Source organism: Mus caroli, unplaced genomic scaffold, assembly GCF_978045245.1.
Source record: "Mus caroli unplaced genomic scaffold, Mus_caroli_1 scaffold_11, whole genome shotgun sequence".
NCBI lineage: Eukaryota > Metazoa > Chordata > Mammalia > Rodentia > Muridae > Mus > Mus caroli.
This window is the reverse complement of record NW_028227266.1, coordinates 122,013,209-122,024,389: the sequence shown is the minus strand read 5'-3', so window position 1 is coordinate 122,024,389 and position 11,181 is coordinate 122,013,209. Positions and strand designations below refer to the sequence as shown.

The following is an 11,181-nucleotide window of genomic DNA, read 5'->3' as shown; positions in this document are numbered from 1 at the left end:
AATAAAAGGTGCTGGGCCACCCTTTGCCTTTAATCCCAGCGTTTGGGAGACAGAGCTAGCCGGATCTCTGAATTCGAGGTCAGCCTGCTCTACACTGTGAGTTCAAGGACAGCCTGAACCACATAGTGAGATCCTGTCTCAAAGACACTGCCCCCACCCGTCGAAAAAAGGCTTTTCTTCTCTTGTGCTAAGTAAGTAAACAGAACACTAACCAGAGTCCTTCAGGATAGAAGGGAAGGCTCTTGTGAGCATAGCCACAGAGCATGGTGATTAGAGTTGTCATAGTGGATTACTGACTATGCTGAGATGTCAACAGCAACAGGAAGTGCCTGGCTATATTCCTAGGTACTGAACTGTTAGCTGCTGAGCCCTCAAATGATAGCCTCTTCTTGATAGACTGGATATGAATTTCCTGCGTCCATACATAATACTTACTACAGGTGCTCCTGAGACGGCTTCCTGTAGGGTTGGACTTTGCCCTCTAGGGTAACTGGAAAAGGTGGAGCTAGAGGGCTTTCTTCCTCTTTTGGAGGAACAGATGCCACACTTGATATAGCACCTAGACACCATCCCTGGTTGGACAACTAGATTCTGTTTGAGGAACTGGTGAAATAGCAAGGGACTCCTGCTAGTAGAGTATCTAGTGCTAGAGATGACTGGAAAGAGAGACCATTTTAATAGTATATAGTGGGGTGGGGGTGGGGTAGGGTGAAGATTGAAAAGTCAGAAAAGATACTGAAAGAAAGTTTGACTTGAGTTTAACTACTATGAGTCATTTTCCTAGGGAAAAGTCTTTGGGCATATCTTCAAAAGTGTATTAGTGGCAGAACAGTAGCATGTGCAAAGCCCCTAGGTTCCCTCCCCAGCACCACACGGGCATATCCTACCCCCGACAGCAGACAGCAGGTTCTTTGTGAAGAAGGGTCAGTGTTATCTATTTGGTGACTGATTTTATGAGTAATATCTGGTATTAGGTTCAGAAGACTTCAAGAAACATGAACAGTGGAGTTTATATTCTCTGCTGGAACACTGCTGCCATCACTAGTTATTTTTCCTATGTGCTGCTAGAGCATTTTCATCATATTCATTGAGTGCATTAGATGTCTTTAAACCTCATAACGCATAGTTCTTATTTATTGAAGCTATTCAAAGAACCAGAAAAATGAAATACCCAAGGATGGCACATTATATTGTGTTATACCAGTTTGCTTTTTCATTTCTCTTGGGGTTTTTGTTTGTTTCATGCTGTTTTGTTGTTGTGTCTTTTATAAAACCCAGGCTCTATTAACTTTCTATGACACTGTGTGATGCTTATTGTATGCTAAGAACTTTACAAAGATTCAATTCTCAGAATAGACTTAAGAGGGCAATTTTACAGTTTAGGAAACGGAGGCACAGAAAGCATAAGTGTCTGAGCAAAGTCACAGAGCACATAACTAATATGTAGCAGAGGCAGGATTTGAGTGGAGGCTTTGTGGCTCCCAAATGTCACTTTCTGTAGCCTCTCACAAACTCCATGTCATCTACCAGGGGACCTAATGCAGAACACCCATGTTTGTTATGAGGCAAGTAACTATCCTGTAAAATACTGCTCAGTTTCAATTAATCAATTTTTGATGCTGGTGTTGGAGGCTTGTGAGTCCTGGGAAAATATTCTGTCATGGAGTCATATCCCTAGGCCACAGATTTCGTTTCAAAAGCAAGGATGGATGTTCTAGCCTGAATTCACTTCTCTTGAACCCTTTCTAGAAGAACACGGAATGTGATTAAGTCCTGTCCCTGTTTAGTTCACTTTATCAGATAAAGGAAAAAGTTATGTGCAAAGTAAGGCTAAGTGCCAAATCGCTAAGAAGAGAGCCCTCCAGAGCAGAATCTGGTATATCTGGAATGAAGGGAAGGGTTGGATGTATAATATACATGCTTAGAGACCCAGACATTCGTGTCCTAATGACTTTGAATACTTGACGTTCTCATGGACCAAAAAACATGAAGAATTAGGCACTTGCTTAAAAGACGTATAGGATTTACTATAGCTGAGGAGTCCAGGCCCTTGAGCTAGTACATGAACCAGATAGTAAAATGAAGTACTCAATTGAGCTGGTTTGTAATTAGGGCTATAATAAGGCACTAATTGTGCAAGTTAAGCACCGAGTACAAGAGGGAAAAGAGCTGCTACTAACAGCAATAACATGTAAAGAAGAAGTAAATATGTCCCACCCACCCCGGTTCATTAAAGCTATAAAAGCTACTTAGCAAAAGCGCCTGGGGCAGTGCTCTGAACTCTTAGAACCTCAGCAAGGGGATGTTTTCTAAGGATCTGTTTCCTTTGCATTCTTTGCATTTGTCCTGCCTGGGCCTTATTTATGAATACTAGATATAAACAACCTTTTATAATTTAACCTTGAGTCTGCATGTCTTGTCCTAGATCTTGTGGTTTGGGACCATAGCGATGGAAAAATTGGTAGCAATGCATGAGCCACACTTATTATTTCATTATTAGGGAAAGGCTCCTCCATGTTTCATGTTAAGAGGCTGGCCTGTCTGAGCTTCATAAGGTCCTGTGTGAGAAAATGAGTCACACATCCCACTTTCCAGGTATATAGTACACCACCCTAAGAGCTGTGCTCAAAGACTGAGGGCTAAACTGGGGATAATATTTCAGTATTGACCTAGAAGGGAAGGAGGTTGACACCATGCCGTTTCTAGTTACACTTTTGAAAATCGTTTGCTTTCCTCTTGGGAAATTTCCTGAGTCACTTAGCCAAGTTACTCCTGGCAGTCAGATGTGACAGCGATAGAGCTAGAGGCAAATGTCGGTGCTCTCATCATCCCAGCACTTTGCAGGAAAGTTAGGAAATCATATCTTTGTAGTCTCCTGGGACTTGTGGCCTTCAGGATGCACAAACACGTGATTGAAATGTTTGGGTTTTCTTCAATGACTAAGGCTGGTGGTTGTCTCCCATTCAGTGTCAGGGGTGGGGGTACCTTGGGTGAGTTCAGACTCTCACCTTAACAAATTGAGTTTAGTACCCCTAGCCACAGTCCTGTTGTGGTAAGTCTTAACCTTGGCACATAAAGTCTTATTTCCAGACCAAGTCAGTAGCAGAGAATCCAGAAAGACAGGTTGGTTAGGAAGATAAGGATCTGTAGTGTACAGACTCCAGGGCTTCTAGTGCTGTGCACTGGGCTTGGCTGCTCACTTGCTTTGTGTCTAGAATCTTTTAGCCCCACTTTATCCCAAACTACTTTCTTGCTAATTTATAAAACTCATCCTAATTCTGGACCTACAAAGATTTAAATATTGTCTTGATAGCTCCGTGGGTAAAAGTTCCAACCAAGTCTGACAACTTCAGGTTGACCTCCAGAACTCACATGGTAGGAGAAAAAACTACTACCACAAGTTGTCCTCTGACCTACACATGTATCCTGCATATCATGCACGGTGAGTACATAAACACATTCTCTCTCTCACACACACACACACACACACACACACACACACACAGGTCAGGCAGGAGTGAGACCCTATCTCAAAAATACATATATACTGGGGAAAAATGGCTTAAAATACAGTTTAACTTGGAGTGTTTGTTTTTTGAGCCAGGCTCTCTATGTAGCCCTGGCTATCCTGGAACTCTATGGACCAGACTGGGCTCAAACTCACAGAGCTCTGCCTGCTTCTCCCTACTGGGTGCTTGAACTTCATCTCTGAGCTCTGAACAAGCTGACCCAAGTATGGAAGAGGCCAACCAGTCTCATTGGATTTCCAGGAGGTTTTGTTTCAGAGGGCTTGTTAATTGCTTCTGGAAGAAGGAATCTTCTATTGGTTTTTCATTTTGCTTTGTTGCTTTGCTTTTTGTTGTTTTGAAGTGAAGGCAGGTGTTGAGGCCCAGGCTAGCCTGGGTATAAAAAAATGCTTTTCTATGCTCTGTTGAGCATTACCAAAAATTGGAAATGTAATGGTCAGTTCGTTAGAAGGAAACATTTGGCAGGGTATGGTGTGTCACAGCTTTAATTTGAACACTCAGAGGCAGAGGCAGGTGGATGTTTAGTGAATTCAAGTCGATCAGAGAAGTACAGTGAGACCTGGTCTCCAGAACAAACGACGATGGTCAGTGTGCAGCAGGACAGGAGGAAACGTGCCCTGCCATTGTCTGGGTTTTGGTGAACTTTAGTACAGACAAGGTGTGGGGTACAGATGTGACATTTACTTTTTCCCTTTACATTTTTTTTTTAAATGACAAGCAGAGGGGGAAGCAATCTTGACTGTGTGGAGTTCCCATAAGGCAAGATAGAGCCAGGTCTGCCTGCCTGATTTGCTCTGTCAGGCTCTGGCCACACCCTTACCTTTGTGGAGAAGTAGTGATTCATTCTTTTATTTTACTGAAGTGTTTCAAATATAGTAATTCTTTGTTCATTACTGGATTTTTGGAGTTTCATCAGAAAATGGGCATACGTTTCATAGTCATTTGGCATTGTTAAATTTAGGTTAAGTGTCGCTCAGATAAATGAATTTTCTGCTTGCCAGGTTAATTTTTAAAATGATTTTATTTATTCACTTTTTGTCTGTGCATATGGTATGTATGTGTGCCCGATATGGTGCTGAGGACTAACTCCAGCTCCTCTGCAAGAGCAATGAGTACCTAACCAATAATAAGCCCAAAGTATTAACGCATCACATAAACCCCAAATACAACTTTATTTGTCCTTCCCTAACAATTATAAGTACATTTGCTCTTCCACTTTCACCCCAACTAATCATATAGAAGTTTAGGATATAACAGTCCAAGAGCCTTCAGAGCCCTAAGAAAACAAACAAGTTTAATTTCTGATAAAGACTATAAGACTATATCCTACATCTATTGAATGCAAATCAATTGCTTTAATTAAGCTAAGACCTTAACTAGATTGGCAGGAGTTAAACCTACAAAAATTTAGTTAACAACTAAACATTCTATTTCTGGCTTCAATCTACTTCTCCCGCCTATCAGGAAAAGGGCGGGAGAAGCCTTAGTATAGTATTTTCTCTACACCTTCGAATTTGCAGTTTGGCATGACCTTCACCTTAAGGCTTTGGTACAAAGGGAGAAGTAGATGATGTAAATTCTCTAGGTATATTTCAAGAAGGTTCTGAAAAGATGCCAGACTGTTTGAGATGACATTTTAAGGGACTGTGAGGACTGAAAGTCATTTAACCCTGATAGAAACTAGTTTAAACAGGAATTAAATGTTTAGGATGAGTTTAAGGGGAATAGCAGCCAGGCCCTCTCCTTACAGCATCCATCATGATAGATTTGCTGGGACTGACCCTGAGTCTCCCATTTAGGAGTTCCTGCAGCTTACTGATATGTGTAAATTGATGAAACAGATTTATCTATATAGTTTCTACTTGTTGGGACCTAAATGGTTTAATCATGATAGTTGGTGTTGCATGCATATTTAGATGACCCTTGTCTTTATGACTAGGGAAAATAATTGGGGAAGATTTGAATTGGCTTTACCAGCTTGGCTCATTGTCTTTTGCTCCCGTTACTTTACACAGCCTCAAATCCACTTTCATGCTGTTAAGGAATGCACTTGTGGGTGGGAGAACTAGATTGGGTGAGTGGGTGTAATGTTTTAGAAACAAAGTCTTCACACAGTGATTTAAAAGGGAGTCTAAGGATTCAGAATCAGACCTGGCTGAAGTATTTCAAGACTTCAGGAGGGGATCTTGCCCTTCAGGAACAGAGGAAGTAGAAAAGGACCAGGGGTACTGGCTGGGATGAAGGTAGCATGTGGGTCTTTGCTCTTTCTATTTAAATATTAAATTTTTATTAATACATTGAGAATGTCATACATACTCACAATATATTTTGAGAGTTTGTGTGTTTATGTGATGGTCATACCTTTGATTGCAGGACTGCAACCAGGTTTTTCTTAGGGCAAGTAGTAGACTGATAGGGAATTGCCCTTATCCAGCAAGTGATCATGAACCATAACCATGGTAGCTGGACTCTGCCTATAAGTCTAGCAAATGCAAAGCCTGAGTAATGGGTCACAGTAGGAAGGCCTGGAGCTGCCCATCTGTGAACAGATGAGTAACACCTCAAGAAGCAACCAGCAGTCAAGCCCCGGGAGCTCTGGGCCACAGGCGCCATTTCATGCAGTGCATTTGTGCTTGCCTGCCTGTGGTATAAGAACATGTTTGCTGTCAAGCACAGTGAATCCTGTGCTGTATACAAGACTCTGTACCAGAAGAAGGTGGTTTGGTTTGAGTTTCTTAAGCACCAATTTCAAATATTTTGGCTCTGGCTTATAAGCCTTTAAGGACATTTTCACCTAATTCCCTTACAGTCTCAGTCTGTCTGTCTGTCTGTCTGTCTCTCTCTCTCTCTCTGCCTCTCTGTCTCTGTCTCTCTCACACTCACACACACGCACACACACACACACACACACACACACTTCAAAGTAGATTCTGACATGTATCATACCATCTAAGCTTGTGAGCTTGGAGCATTAAGAGACTTGCTGCTCTTCCATAGATCCTGACTTTGTTTCCCAGCATCCATTTCAGGAGTCTCAGTCTTCTGTAATTCCAACTCCAGGAGATCTGATGCCCTCCTCTGACCTCTTCAAGTATGTCCATGTCCATGCACATACCTACACACAAACTTATACACGTACAATTAAAGACTGGGAACCCCAGCACTCCCAAATGCTTTCCTCCACTCTAAATCCCCTGTCTTCTTGCCAAAGGCTTTGTTCCTGTGCCTCTCTGGTCCTTGAGTATTCTTCTATCAGGTGAGAATTATTAGTTTCAACTAGTGATTACTAACACATGGTGGGAGAGCTCCTTTTGATGCTATAAAGCATCCCCAAAATACAGTATAGGTTGCTATAATTTAGATTAGGAAAAAGATCATTTTCCTCAGATCTTTGGTGAAGAACTGGTAGCCACTTAGAGGAACAGAAAACCTAGTATCACTGAAATAGGACTAGAGCCAGTTGCCTTAGTGCCCTCTTGGGCTCCTTGGCTTCTGGACTTCGCCATCTCATCTGCCTTATCTGTCAACAGCCAGGGTGGCCTTGCCATAGGGTTGCATAGTCCCTCACAACTCCTCCTTCTCCACTCCAACACAGCCTTGCATGTGCATAGCCTAGATGCCCAGGCCTCCCTGCCAGGTGTCCAGGCCCTCCTCACCTCTGTCTGTACTTTTCACATCCCACTCTTCATGAGTCCTTACCCTGGGATGGACAAGTCTGCTCATCTCGCTCTGCGCTCATGTGGTTTTGCGATTTTTGCTTTGTTGTTGTTTTTATCCTGCTTACCCCATGTTGCACTACTTGTTAGTCACCTGTTTGACAACTTCCTTCATGCAAACACTTTGAATTTGAGCACATAATGCATGCAGCCAGGCTGCAGAGCTCAACAAAATGGGGCTTGTAAGTCAGCCTAGGAAAACAAATGAGCCCAGTCTTCCTGGATGGGGGAAGGGGGAGCAGAGCAGGGCAATACCCACATTCCTACCCTCGAATCTCAAGGGATTGGTGGGGCAAGGGAGGGGTGGGGTGGAGTGCTGTACAGTTCTTTGCACACAGTGCCTGCTCCTTCAAGATCATGCTGTGTTGAGTAAAGAGAGACTTCAGACAAGGAGAAGGGTAAAGGGGCTAGGAGGGGACCCTAGAGGAGACTACTCCTCTGAAGCTATGGCTGGCCTGTAAGGAATGGTGTTGGGAAGGGGATAATCCTGGGCCTCTCCTAGCTTGAGCATCCAGCTTTACCAGGCTCCTCGGAAGCAAGGACAGGTAAAGGGAGGTGGAATTTGGCAGAGTTGCTGTTGAGCTGTAAGCTTAGTCCAGACAATAAGGAAAGGTCGTCTTCTACCTTTGTTGTTGGAGGAAGTCTCCAACAGTTGGAGAAGGGATTCCAAAGTTGTTGGAAGGGATTATAGACACCTTTTCCCACATTGGATCCTTTAGTGAGAATTCTGAAGTTCTGGTTTCTTTAAAAAATGTTATGCTTTTGTTTTAACCCAAGGTATTGGGAGTATGGGGCTGCTTTGGACTGCAGCAGCTGACTATGATTTGCCTCATGCTCTAGCAGAGGCGTGGTTTCTGCGGTTGTGTGACATTTGGAACTCTGGGGACTTTTCAGAGGGTATATAAATGCTAGGGCCTTGGGAGAGGTGGCAGTTTTCCTCTTCTGTAACTAACCACTGTCACTGGTCAGTGGTTGTTGGTTGCTAGGGAGGTTGGATTCAGTTAGAAGTTGTGCTCAAAGAAGAAACAAAAAATTAGATTCAGAAATCTGTATCTTTCTCCCCTCTAGAATGGCCAGGTGTTAGGGAACCTTGCTTGCACTCTTGGGATAATCATGAAACTTGGATATGGGTGGGAAAGCCACCCTCAGCATGGCACTGGCCTCTGGTTTTGCCAGGTGGGTCTTTTCCTGATCTTCCACATCAAGCAGGCTCTTGTTCCCAGCAAAGGGTTGGAAAATAGCTCCTTCTGTACAGTGTTTGGTTCCAGAACATTCTGGCTTCTTTTGTAAATATTAGTTCACCTATTTCATGATCCTGCTTGGTCTAAGCTTTCTTACCTGAAAAGAAGCAGACCAGGCCTTGTGGCCCTGGGGTTTCTATTTACTAATGAGCACATGTATTGAGGGGCTGTTTAGTGCCAAGTGAGAGGCAGGGCTACATGTTCCCTGAAGGAGCCTTACACCCCAAATGAGTACCCTTTCTTTACAGATACCTCTAGTAAGATCTTTACTAGCCTTGCCATCTTGCAGAAGTATGCAGAGAGCACTGTAGACCCAGAAGGAACAGTGGTTAGTTACAGAAGAGAAAGACAGCCACACAAAGAGATGCTGAAATTAAAATGATCTGCACAGGTTGATGTTGGTGACCGTGAAGCCCTAAGGATGCATCCAAGGCATTGGTGTTCACTAAATTATTCTAGAAAAAAATGAGTGGCTATTGTGCTGAGACAGGAGCAAGAGTCCCATCTTGTATGCACTCAATCTCCCTGTTTCTTTTCTCTTAAATTTTATTTTGATGTTTCCATCTAACCATCCAAATGATTGACAGGTGTTTCTGTTTTGAAACAAATATGACTGAGCCAGGCATTGTGGTACATGCCTTTTATCAGAGACAGTTGGATCTCTATGAGTTTCAGGCTAGCCAAGGCTACACAGCAAGACTGTGTCTCAATCCCCCAACCTCCTCTCCAAAAAAAAAGGGGGTGGGAGGTTCCAATTGCCTGGGAAACTTTGCTTATGCCTTAGTAAAACTCTACAAAAAACTTTAGTGACACCATTCCTTGACACCATTGCTACATATACAACTGAGAACGAAAAGCTGCTGAAGAGCAGAATGAAGTTACCTACCTCTGTCACTGGGTATTTAACTTTAGTGGTCTCCCATTTATGAAAAATACAGCCCTCATGATAATTAGATAGAGCACTAATGTGAAAGAGATGACAGGAGCATGTGCTGTCAGGGCAGTGGAGTGTTTGTTACTGACCATCTACATCACAGGAAGCTAAGTCACGATGATCTGTTTCTTAGTGGGTGGCAATTGGGTTCAGCAACTTTTCTGTAAAGATTCAGAGTGGGTACCTGAGGCTTGCATGTGGATACAGCCCCCGCCTTAGCTGGGTAATTCTTTCACCAGGCAAAACCACCAGAGGCCTTCTGTAGGGTTGAGCTTCAATGAAATTGCTAGAACACAGGTGATAAACATGCAGACCCACTCGGTGGAAGAAAGCTTGTCCCTGGAGTGTGTTGCTCTTCTATTGTGGGATATTAGCTATTTATTGGGTTTGATTTGTAGTTGAATAGAATTTAAGTTCTAGAATTTGCTAGGCACAGGTTAGTTCCCATACATTCCTGGTCTCAGTTTCTCATTGTCCTGCTTAGTGCTTCAGAAAGTGAACCTACATCTTTTGTTCAGGCAGCACTGAACTTTCCTCAGAGAGCAAGCACGGGATTGCTCAGCTAGAAAATTTTGGTTGATGACCAAGAGACATTGTGTCACAACGGAGAAAGTTAATTACTCTCTGTATGTTACAGCTTTGTTCTCCAGCACTGTGTTCCTGCTGTAGGACAGTACTCTAATTTATTACTCTGTTCCTTTAGCTAGGTATGTGACATACACTTAGCTACCTGTCTGTCTTGAATCTTTTTTTTTTTTTTTTTTTTTTTTGTGTTTTTTTTTCGAGACAGGGTTTCTCTGTGTAGCTCTGGCTGTCCTGGAACTCACTTTGTAGACCAAGCTGGCCTCGAACTCAGAAATCCGCCTGTCTCTGCCTCCCGAGTGCTGGGATTAAAGGCGTGCGCCACCACGCCCGGCACCTGTCTTGAATCTTAAGCTAATTTGGAGCAGAACTGGACTGTGCATGATCAGCCTAAGCAACATTTCACTCTGTTTAGCTTTCCCACTTTCATGACTGTGCTCTGTTCCAACCATATCTTCTTTCTGATGAGGAAAAAGGAGAATTCAAGTTTAGGTTAGTCTAACAAGGCCATTGAAAACCCAGAGCTTTCAAGAGACCGTGGGCTGGGGCTGCACACGGCCATTTCTTCTCCTGTAGAGTGACTTGCTCTCCAAAGATTAAGCCACTGTGCTACATGTGCCTTTCCATGGTTTCTATATGTGGGAATGAGCTGAGCCATCAAATTCCCAGTGAGAATTCTGGTTAGTGTCACAACAAGTATAGCAGCTGAGAGGAACAGAGGACGTCTCTGTGCTCTGTTCTTTAGCCCGTTGTGGATGGACATGCAATACTGATTCTTAGTTAATTTTCTTTTTTTTTTGTTTGTTTAAAGCTTTTTATGTATTTGTATTTTATTCTTTATTTAACCAAGCATGATGGTCCCACTCCTTCAATCCCAGCACCCTGGTTGCAGAGACAGGTGGACTCTGTGAGTTCAAGAACAGCCTGGTCTACAAAGCAAGTTCCAAGACAGCCAGGGCTACACAGAGAAACTTTGTCTCAAAAGCCAATAGTAATTATTATTATTAAAGTTAGCATACAAAGTAATGATTTTCTTATGGCGTTTTCATGCTTATTTCACTATACTTTGTTCTGTTTCATTCCCAGTTCTTAGTCATTGTATCTCCGGAGGTCAGTGTTGTAACTGTTGGGATAAAAGCTGGTTAGCCACCACTTTTCCACTGGAATAATGTCTTTTGAAG

The 11,181-nt window shown here is 42.9% G+C and overlaps 1 protein-coding gene across 2 annotated transcripts in view; it reads left to right on the top strand.

The window, feature by feature from the left end:
• The window catches only part of Zdhhc3 (zDHHC palmitoyltransferase 3), a 51,035-nt gene that overhangs the window by 981 nt on the left and 38,873 nt on the right, over positions 1-11,181 (top strand). The window lies entirely within an intron of this gene.